The 12,001-nt window shown below is 40.7% G+C and overlaps 1 protein-coding gene across 3 annotated transcripts in view; it reads right to left on the bottom strand.

The window, feature by feature from the left end:
• The window catches only part of LOC131149799 (uncharacterized), a 54,794-nt gene that overhangs the window by 6,355 nt on the left and 36,438 nt on the right, over positions 1-12,001 (bottom strand). The gene's annotated exons all lie outside the window — the stretch shown is intronic.

The following is a 12,001-nucleotide window of genomic DNA, read 5'->3' as shown; positions in this document are numbered from 1 at the left end:
ACATGATGAGAGGAGTTTATGCAAGGTGGGCAAACATTGCGTGTAAGGCAGCACGTTGATTGGAACGCACAAATGAGGTGAATCATATATGTACGGAACTTGGTGTACAGCCACTTCCCACTAGGGCTCTTATGTTAAGGGGTATTTTGGGTATTTATTTTCGATTTTTTCTAGAGTTTTATTTTATTTTATCTAATTCAATTTTTATGGTCAAGATTAGTGCAGTTCTGATAATCGAGATCAATTATACTCAGGGTTAGGCTACCAGAGGCATATATTAATGAGAATTATCTACATTAGTTGATAACCTTAAACCCTAGAAGGTGAGAGACTTCTGTCTCTTAGGAATGATTCCTAGAACCCAATAATGTGATGCTAATAGTTTTATGCTATCTTACCTCTGTTTCTTTGATTAATAGCCTCCAGAACAGATTGAATCCCCAATTTTCTAGCCTATATTCAATTTCAACCCCAGCATCTACCCTAAATAAATTTCCTGGTTTTCCCTTATTTGTCCTGCATCAAGCACATGAAAGCCTCAAGTTCTCTCAAGTTTCTCTTATTTATAATAATAATAATAATAACCCCCAACAATTAATTGCACAACCATCTAAAAATCCCTTTCATGCAAACTCGACTGTCAAGGCCTCAAGGATTAACCAATTGATCACTTTAGTCAAATATCATTTCATTTTAAAACTTTAAAATCAACTTTATTTTTATAACTGAATTCACCAATTCATCCCAGGCTACCTAGCTCATCTCAACAAAGCTTTGGTCCAACTTGCCAATTTCACCATCTAGGTTAAGTTATCTAGAGTTGTATCTTCTTTATTATCACTGGCCATATTGCCATTTCTCCCAACCAAGGGCTGTGCACAAAACAGAAGAGAACCCTACCGCACAAATGTTGTGCTGTTGGGCAAAAGATCCCAACCAAACCTTTCAAGTCAGGCAAGGTACTTTACTGCACTCTTCACCCATGTTTTGCAACAACAAAAATTTTTTCAAGTCAGGCAAGGTACTTTACTGCACTCTTCACTCATGTTTTGTAACAACAAAAAATTTTCATTCCCTTTTCCAACATCTCAGCTGTAGAAAACACCCTAGCAAAAAGCAACACAATTTCCTATTGCAATATGACCTCACTAACACTCAATTCAGTTAGAGTAAAAACGATTGAATGCTGGCTTATGAATAAATAATTCACCAAACACATTACATTGTGTGTGTGTGCATAAAGCATTTGACATGCATGCATTTAAGGGTGCAAAACCATCAGTGACAGAATGTGCATATACGCTACCAAATGGCTGGAGCTACGTTGATTGAAAGATTCAAACACAGCAATATTGATGGCTTAATTAACTCATAAGATTTGGAAATATTGATAGCTTAATTAACTCATAAGGTTTAAAACAAGGAAGAAAAAGAAAGGAGGATGAAAATAAAAGGATTTCTATATGAAGATAAACTGCATCCCCATATGCAAGGATTAATGCTTCAAAGAAAACCACTGTGTGCCAGTGGCACCCATAACAAACATATAGCTACAGCATAGTCTTATTGAAAATAGTCAATTGCAGAAATTTTAGGTGGTAGGCATTCTGTAATGCTCTCACCACTCCAAGATCACAGTCATCCAGCACAAACTTATGGTTCTTGGATGCACAAGATCTCCTTGCAGCATTCAGTGGCAATGAGCAACCATAGGATATTCTATGACAACACAACAATTAAGATATATTCAGATAAAGTTCCAATATTTCTTTTGAACTCAATCTTCAGCTTAATGGCAAAATATTCTACTGCTAAGGAGCATAAAATCAATTTGAATATAAGATTTGCATGCAGCACAGAAAACCAAAGATTGAGCGAGCCAGCATTCACAAAAAAAATTGCAAGGTGACCCTTGGTTGTAATCAAACTCATCCATAAAAAGGAAGTTACAAAATCCAAGTTTTGAATGTGGTCTTGATATTCTTATTTAGACAAGATGGCATACAAAAGATTTTGATGAAGCGAGTCAAGCGACATGGTCAACGAAAGGTCTAAAGCAAATAAGAAGGCATCCTCATAATAAAAACCAGGGACTGGAAATCATAAGCATTACTCAACGATTCACTTGTATAAATATTCAAACAAAACGATCTAAACTATCCTTACTCAAAAAACTACCAAAGCACTAGCAATTATCACTACCAACATTCAAAAAATGGAACTTGTCATGGCTAACAGGTAGTAATCCACTTGTTCCATTGGTATCTCAGAATAGCTTGAATGCACCTCTTTGCCATAGGGATCCATTGAAGGAGGCTTCTTCATTTTCCTTGGACTTATTAGAGGATGAGAGGGACAACCTAACTGCCTAGGACCTAGGTTTGATTAACTCAAGGTGGGGAAGAATCAGGCTAAAAAAAGGGGAGTTCAGGGGATAGAAAAAAGGCTAAAAAACTGAGGGAGCTGAGGAGGTTGGTGTCATCAATTAAATGTGACAAGGGTGGAATTCCATCCAAGGCCTTTCTGCACTCAAAATGAAGCTCCATTCTTGGAATGTGAGAGGTCTATAGGTAGTATGTGTAAAAGAAGAGTGGATGGTTTATTTCTCAAGATCTTCCAGAGTTTTGTTTTGTTTTCCACTTATAGTTGTATAGTTCTTGTTTATTTGTCTGGTTGTTCGTCATTGGTTTATTGGTTTTGAATAAGTTGGTTAAGTCAGTTTTAGATTCTTGGGGTTTGATTTTGTTAATCCCCAAGTCTCAAGGTTGTAAATACGGTATTCCTCCACTGTATGTGAGGGTTTTTCAATAAACTTGAGACGGGGCCACTATGTGTGGGACTACCGGCTCTTATAATAATTAAAAAAAAAAAAAAAAACCAAGCTAAGGGATCTTGATTCGTTCCTAATTAAAAGTGTTTAAGACATTAGAAATAAAACTAGGTGTGCCTTCCTTCGACTAGGGCATTCAGGGCCAAAAAATTGTTTGGGACTCTAGAGTAGCGTCCTTTAAGGAAGTCTTTGAGAGGTCCTTTCCCCTCTCTGTTCTCCTTGATATTAGAGATGTAAGAGAGTGGTGGTTTAACTCGGTGTGTGGGCTTGCTTCTTTGAGAACTCAATTCCTTGAGGAGTTGGGAGACATTTTTTGTTCGTCCAGCCCTCAATGGTAATGCGGCTGGACTTCAATGTGGTTCGTAGTTCTAGAGAAATCTTGAGGAGCCCTATGACTTCCATGAGCAGAAGGAAGTTTGACTATTTTATTTCGCATTGTGGGCTTAGAAATATCCTTATGGACAATGGTCGTTTTACTTGGGGGGTGCTAGGGGGGCTTGGGAAGAGAAGGGCTTGCTCCCATAATGACAAATTTTTGTTCACTAATGAGTGGGAGGAACAAGGAGGATGCATTTTACCATTGCCCTCTTCTTTTTGAATCCAACCCTATGCAATGGGGGGCTCACTCCTTTTCAGTTCGAGAACATGTGGTTAACCCATCCTTCCTCCCAAGTGAAGGTTAGAAGTTGGTGGAGTGAGTATCTGGTGGCGAGGTGGGAGGGTTTTTAATTAATAATGAATCTCAAATTCCTAAAATCTAAGCTGAAAGTGGAACTCGGAGACTTTTGAGAATGTCACATCTGCAAAAAAAAAAATCGTATCAAATATTGTTGCTTTAGATAGGCTAGATGAGTGTGGTCATCTCAAGGAAGAGGGTAGGAGTAGGAGGGTCAATCCTAGTAACGAGTCAGAAATTATCTTACTGAGAGAAGATGTTGTGGTGGTTCCAAAAGTCTATGGTGAAGTGGGTTAAGGAGGGGGATTGCAACTCTGGTTACTTCCACAAAGTTGCAAACATGAGGAAAGGCTACATCAAGGAGTTGATCTTGGACTCTAGTCAAGTCGCCAAATAGTCGAGATCACTAATATCCAATTTTTATGAGGAATTTCCAAATAGATTAATTGTGGAAGGCCTTGATTGGAGTCCCATTAAGGAGAACTCTACTTGGTGGTTGGAAAGGCCTTTAGAGGTTGAGGAAATTTGAAAAACAAACTTTGACATGAGCAAAGACAAGGCTCTTAATCCACATGGCTCTTCGATAGCATTCTTTTAAGAAAATTGGGGCGTATTGGATGCTGATACCCTAAAATTTAATAGTTTTATTGTAAGGGTGTGGTGAGGTGACACTAGTGCAAATTCCATGTTTATCACCTTATCCCTAAAAAGGTAGAAGCTAGATGAGGCAAAGATTTGAAATCGATTAGCCTTGTTACTAGCCTTTGCAAAATCCTGACTAAAGTCCTTGTAGATTTTCATCGAAGAGGCGTAAAAAGGGGATTCTCTTGATAGTGGATTTTCAAAATGCCTACTATAGGGTTAATTAGGGTTTCTTAGATAAGATGTTGAGTAGAAAAGCTTTTGGAGATTTGTAGAGGAAGTGGATCAAGGGTTGTCTTACTTCATCCCACATGTTTGCCATTGTTAATGGTCTACCAAGAGATTGGTTGAGGACCTCTAGGTGTCTTAGACAAGGGGTTCCTCTATCCCCTTTCCTGTTCAGCTTAGTAGTTGACACGCTTAGGAGTTTGTTTCTCCATGCTCAAGCTAGAGGGTGATCAAAGGCATGTTTGTGGAGAGGAAGTGGAGATCTCACACCTTCAATTTGTCAATGACACCCTGTTATTTCTTGAGAACAGTTTAGCAAAATTTAGAAAAGCCATTCTATTGCTCAAAATATTTAAAAATCAACCTATCCAAGAGTGGTATAGCTAGCATCAACATAGGAGATGTGGGGATGGTCCCACCCATGTGGTGGGATTTAACTAAAACAAAAGATAAATAAAATAATAATAAAATAAAATGGAAGGCAGAAGGGCGTTGGAAGTTGACTCTTGCTTGATTCTTTTCACGTTCATTTGGGGAATGATAAAAGTATTTGGATTTTAGATCCTTCTATGGATTTCTGTTGTAAATGTTTTTTTCTTGTATTTGACTCATAACCTTGATGGGGATCCTTTTGGTTTGTACTCTTTGACTTGGAAAACTAAAGGTCCCTCAAAAATAAAAGCTTTTATTTGGACTACGATACTGGATAGAACTAATACTAATGATGTGCTTCAAAAGAGAAGGACTACGCCCTATCACTGATGTTTGTGTCCTTTGTTTGAGTAGTTTGGAGACTTGCTTACACTTGTTTCTTCATTGCACCTCTACTTGGGCTATCTGGAATAAATTATTTGATATATGTGGTGAAGACTATATCTCGCTCCACTTTGAAGGCTTTTTGCTCTATCACATTTAGAGATTTTGGAAAAAGGAAGCCATAAGTTGCACTATTATGGCTGTTATTTGGTGTGTTTGGTTGGAGAGAAATGCCCAAATTTTCGAAGGGGCAGTCACAGCTAATAATTTGATTTGGAGTAGAGTGGTTATCTTGCATCTTTGTGGGTGACAGATTACGGCTGTTTTCGCCACGTTTCTCTAGGAGACCTACAACACGATTGATTTTCTCAGCTTCATTGACTTGGCTTTCAAATTATGATGATCTCTTGTTGTAATTTTTGTTATTGTTGTAAAGGTAGGATTTCTTATGCTTCAAGTTTTCCTTTCTTTTCCGCTTTTTTCTTTTGTTGTACATTCTTATCTCTTCTAATAAACTTCTTTGTTTATCAAAAAAAAAATACCAAGCTTGATTTCAAGGCTAATTAATTAGTCTTGGTTGATGGCATACTTGATTAACTTTTTGCAACATGATGGGTTCTTCTTTGATGAATCCTTGGTTGATGCGTATGACTTAACTTCCCAAGCATGCAAGAGTGAATTTTTAGAGTCATGCATTGACTTTGGGGGTGCAATTGTCTTGACAGCTGTGGCATGGCCATCTATTGGGTGGTTGGACATTATATACATGTAATCCCTATATAAGGAGTGGGGTTTCATTGTCATGTGATGTGTGAGATGGAGTAGAGTGGGAGTTTAAGTTCATGAGACTTGAGAGAGTAAATTGTAAAAGGGGTTCACCTTGGGTTCTTCCTCCTACACAAATTATATTTTCTTGGGTTAGAAAAGGGTTGTAGTTTTCACAATTTTGGAGAGATGGTTTTATTTTCTCTACACCTTGATAGTAATTAAATTCTTGCCCGATTGTCGTGGATGTAAGCCTAGTGCCAAACCACGTAAATTTTTTGTGTTTTTTATTTATTGTAATTTGGTGTGGGTGGTCCTTGAGCCCAATAGGAGAGAGGGCGCATCAATGTCAAACTAAGTGCAGGTTGTGACTCCCTTCAATGGCCCCTAACCTATCTTGGCCTCCCCCTTGGATGAAACCCAAATTCCGAATCATTTTGGGATCCCGTTCTAGAAAGGTGGCTGGGAGATTGGAGGGTTGGAAGCAGACTTACTTCTCTCTCAATGGTTGGGACACTCTCATTAGTGCTTCTCTCTTTAATATCCCAATTTATTATCTCTTCTTGCTTAGAATCCCCTTAAGAGTAGACAAATCTTTAGAGAGGATGATGCATGACTTTTTCTAGTCAGGTCCTAGGGAGGGTAAGAGAGACCATCTAGTTAGTAGGAAGTGGTTAGTAAACCTAATTCTAAGGGGGGCCTGGGTATTGGTGAATGGCTTTGGAGGTTCCCCCTAGAAATTGAATCCCTATGGCGTAAGGGGATTAAGAGTAAGTATGGGATTGAATGGGTAACAGACAAGGGGTAACAGCATCATTTGTCAAACATGCCCCTAGAGATTTGTCTCCCTCATAGCAAGTCAGTTGTTTCCTCTTATCGGTTCAATGTGGGTAATGGCAAAAAAGTCCATTTCTAGAAAGATGTGCGGTTGAGGGAGACTTTGTTAGATCTTAAGGTTCCCTGTCATTTTAAGTTGTCATCGCTTCACAATGCTCCCATCAGCTCCTTTATTTCTTCTGAGGGGGCCCATTCTTCTTGAGATTTCCATTTCTTTAGCAATCTTGATGACAAGAGGTCAGGCTTGCTATCCTTATTTCCTTGTTGGACCAGCACATTCCCTCCTCTAGAGAGGATGAGAAAGTGTGGAAAGGGGATTCTTCAGGTGCCTCTATTTCCAAATCTTACTGTCTCACCTTCTAAAAACCTGCACTTCTAATCCTTTTCCTTTGAACAGCTTCTTTTGAGGCTAAGGTGCTAGGGAAGATTCAGGCTTTTCTGTGGATCGTAATCCTAGAAAGTATTACTATGCATGATGTGCCTGTTGCTGCAGTAGGTGGAGACGTCAGCAGCACCAAACCCAGCGGCTTCCGTTGAATGTTGAGCTGCAGTAAGTGGAGGCCTGCAGCCACCTCCACCAACCCTGCCCACCATGGATTAAGCCAACCATTGACTTCCACCCCCCATCCATGACTATATATAGGAGATGTGTGTGTGTGTAATCTATGGCAAGAATTGTGCAAAAGAAGTGAGAGGAACAGAGTAAAATTGTGTTGACAAAGAAAGAGAGTTGAGTTGAGCAATGGCTCCTCCTTGTATTTTTCTCCCAGTCATAGTGAGATTGCTGTGCTCCGTGGACGTAGATCAGATTGGACTAAACCACATTAAATCTAGTGTTCCAATTTTTGATTGTTTATATTTGCTTGTGTGTGATTATTGTTCCTAGATCCTAACCCAACTATTGGAATCAGAGATAGATCAGAGCAAAATCACCAGATCAGAGCCTCTGCCAAATATCTCAAAACTAAGTTTTGAGACCACCATCGTGTTCCTCTCTTTGATACGAAGCCAACGATGCAAACCAAAGCTCGAACATAGGTCAGAAGAGCCCACACACGCCACCGACAATAAGTCGTTGTTTCCACGCGCCTCCATGCACCCCCAGGTAGTCGGCGCATAGCTTCACGCGCCGGCGAGCTCACAGCGAGAGCAGAAGGTTGAAGAAGGCTGACATTAGCGTCCGAGTTAGCACTCCGCAGCACCGCGTCACGCCACGTGTTGTCCAATCAACCGGGACCCACCAAACACGTCTTTCACAGGTCAAAAGCCAAGACCCACTACCACGTCAGGTGCAACGTCAGCACTAGGACCCATATTTTCCGCATCAACAGGTGGGTCCCACATTGTCACGTCAGCAAACGACATCAATTACAGCATCAGTAACGACGTTAGGCATATTTTGTTAAAGAGGAGAATATTCCGTTAAGTTTAACGGAGTTTGAACAGGAAGTTTGACCAGGTTTTCAGAGCCATTTTAGATCCGTTTTTTGAACAACTTCAACCATTTCTAAGGCTTTTGGCCGTTCTGGATCCAACTGTGCTATCCGTTTGAGCTGATTTCATCTCTAAATAAGCGAATCGAGATGTCAAACGAAAAAAGCTCAAAGATCGAGATGTTTGACAGCACCAATTTTGGTTTCTGGAAGATGCAGAGTACTACTTGTTTGCTAAAGAGTTGCACTTACCATTGATGGGAAAGCCAGAATCCATGAAGGAGAGCAAGTGGGAGTTGCTTAACCGGGAAGCTCTCGGAGCTATCGAGATGACGTTGGCAAAGTTTGTTACCTTCAACATCAAGCACATGACAACCACCAAGTCTCTTACGAATGCGCTCTCCAACATACACGAGCAGCCATCAGCTGCCAATAAGGTACACTTAATGAAAAGGTTATTTACCATGAACATGTCTACAAGTGAAAGTTTTAGTAGACACCTGAATAATTTCAACAAGCTGAAGGATCAACTTGCCTTAATTGGAATTACATTTGATAGTGAAATTCGTGCCTTACTAATTCTTAGTCAGTTGTCCGAAAGTTGGAAAGGTATTGTTACTGTGATCAGTAGCTCCGCAGGAAAATCAAAGCTGAAGTATGACAAGGTCATTAGCATGATTTTGACGGAAGAGATCAAGATGTAGTCAAACAATGCTTCCACTTCAAGTTCAGCCTTGAACGTGGAAAGCCAAGGGAAAGGAAAGGGGTACGGGCGATCAAACAACCGCGGCAGGTCTAGGACTAGATGGTCCAAATCAAAAGCTCTAGGAAATTCCAACAACTCTCAGAGCAAAAGGCAGATCGAGTGTTGGAATTGTGGCAAGATTGGGCACTACAAAAATCAATGTCGATCCCAGAAGGAGGAGTTGGAAAATAAGACTGAAGCAAATCTTGCCTTTTTTTCAGAAGAAGGAGATGCACTAATATGCTCTTTGGAGAGCAAGCAAGAGTATTGGGTCTTAGACTTTGGAGCCTCATTTCATGTCACTTGCAGTAAAGATTTCATAGAGGAATATACACCAAGTAATTTCGGCAAGGTATACCTTGGCAATGATCAACCTTGCGACATAGCCGGCAAGGGGATTGTGAAGATCAAGATGAACGGGTCCATATGGAAGCTGAAGGATGTCAGATATATTCTAGACCTAAGAAAGAACTTGATCTCAATTGGTCAACTGGCAGATGAAGGATACACCACAACATTCATTGGCGATGAATGGAAGATATCGAAGGGTGCACTGACGATTGCACGAGGTAAGAAAAGTGGAACACTTTATCTGATCTTCAATGCCTACATGTCTATTTCAGTTGCTACAAGAAATGACGATAGCAACATTTGGCACCAACAACTCAATCACAAGAGAGAGAAGGGACTCAGAGTGATGCACTCAAAGGGAAAGTTGAGTGATCTATGGTCAGTAGAGATTGACATGTGCAAGGATTGTATACTCGGGAAACAAAAGATGGTCAATTTCCAGACATACACCCGTACACCAAAGAAGGAGAGACTAGAACTAGTCCACTTAGATGTATGGGGACCGACGACCATCTCATCCAAAGGCGAAAGGAATTACTTCTTCACATTTATTGACAATCATTCTCGGAAGGTATTGGTTTACATTCTGAAACATAAATCAGATGTCTTTGATGCTTTCAAGATTTGGAAAGCAATGATTGAAAATGAAACTGATTTAAAAATCAAGAAGCTGAGAACTGACAACAGTGGTGAGTATGAAGACACCAAGTTCAAGAAATTTTGCTATAAGCATGGTATTAGGATGGAAAGAACTGTGCCAAGTACGCCCCAGCACAAAGGCGTAGCCGAGCGGATGAACCAATCATTAACTGAAAGAGCCAGAAGCATGCATATACAATCAAGCTTACCAAAGCAATTCTGGACAAAAGCAGTCGGCATAGCAGCATACTTGATTAACAGGAATCCATCAGTACCATTGGACCACAGTCTACGAGAAGAAGTATGGAGTGGAAAAGAGGTGAGGCTTTCACATTTGAAAGTCCTTGGTTGTATTGCATATGTGCATATCAGTGACCATGTAAGAAACAAGCTTGATCTAAAGTCCCGAAAATGCACCTTCGTCGGTTACGGTGAAGATGAGTATGGGTATCACATTTGGGATGATGAATACAAGAAGATGATCAAAAGTAGTAATGTGATCTTCAATGAAAATGTAATGTACAAGGATAGACAAACAACAGAACCCACCGAATCAGTTCAGAATGAAACAACCTATGTAGACATGGATGATGTCCCAGAAGGTGTCAAGGCACAACAGCAAAATGCTAAGAATCCTTGGGCGGAGGAACTAGTGGAGCAAATCTGTAATAACCCAAGAAATTTATCCAAACCTCGTCGATGAACACAAAGGTTTCGTCGACGAAGGTTCTTCAGGATCTCGTCGACGAAGACATGTCTCGTCGACGAAGGTTATGTCTCGTCGACGAGAAGATACCGAGGGAGGGTTTAAGGCAGACTGAAACTCGTCGACGAGGGTGCAGGTTTGTCGACAAACTTTCTACAAGACTTGTCGACAAGGTGACATGTCTCGTCGACGAATTTGGCTCTATAAATAGTGAAAAATCGAATTTTTCCATCAAAACTAGCGTAAACTCTCTCTCTCTCTCTCTAAAACGCACCCCACTCCTCTCTTCGATCCCGGCCCCGTTTCTCGCCAGATTGAAGATCTGAGGTCACCACGACGCTCCTAGCAAAGTTCTCTACAAGTCTGCCGGAGTTGATCCTTAGAGAAGTTGGTTTGGAATTCATCCCAATTCTAGGGTAAGGCAATTTATTCAAGATTTACTTTCCCTACAGTTATAAGAAATGTTGTATGCAGAAATTTTACTGATATTTTGTTTTAGGGGATGCTATTTTCAGAATGTTGAGCTGGGAGCCTTGCGGGTATAGGGCCAGAATTCAGTAGGAGTTTTTCTAGCATGGTTTTAAATAACGGCCGTTACGTAGCGTAACGGCCGATACGTAACGGAAATCAGAGGGCCCGAAACCGATACAGGCCGATACTCCAACGTTACATGTCGTAACGTCCGTTACGGACCGTTACATGGCCGACAGGTAGCATATTCGCTGACGGGCAGCAGGCAGCAACGCTGCTTTCCCCCTCTCCCCAGTCCCCACACCCATCTGCCATTCAAAGGCTAAAAAGGAAAGTTACAAACTGACCTTGAAAATTTGTTGGCCTTCGGCAATAAGAAGGCTTCGAGGCTACCGAGCAGATCTACTCAGAATTGCAGACTTGCAGTTCCAGGCTTCCAGTTCCAGCAACTTGGCGAGTCACCGGCGACGGAAAAAGGTCTGCAGCAGCTCCGTCAGTCATCGCAGTCGGCACCTTCCTCCGCCAGTCGTCGCAGTCGCACCAGCCAGCCTCTCAATTTCAGCTTCGGAGACTTGGAGCTTGGAGTCATCGCTGGCTCGCTGCTTTTGCTTCGCTCCTTCGACTGTTCGAGGCTCCTCTGAGTTCCCTCGAATCCCTCCTCTCTCTCGGTCTGACTCGACTACAGGCCTCAGCGTATGAGACACTCTAACACCCACAGCACTTTTCATTATGTTTTTTTTGTTTTTTAAATTATATTTTGTTGCACCACAGGCCACAGCCCTTTTCATTCCTTTCATTCTGTTTATTTTTTTAAATTATATTTTGTTGTAAAATAGGTTTGTTAAATTGAATTAAAAAAAAAGTAATTTAATAGAGTAAAAAATTAGAAATCATTAATAATTATGTAAAATAAAATTTTCTT

This window comes from Malania oleifera, chromosome 2 (genome assembly GCF_029873635.1).
Source record: "Malania oleifera isolate guangnan ecotype guangnan chromosome 2, ASM2987363v1, whole genome shotgun sequence".
NCBI classification, from domain to species: domain Eukaryota; kingdom Viridiplantae; phylum Streptophyta; class Magnoliopsida; order Santalales; family Ximeniaceae; genus Malania; species Malania oleifera.
This window is presented reverse-complemented; position numbering and strand designations above follow the sequence as displayed.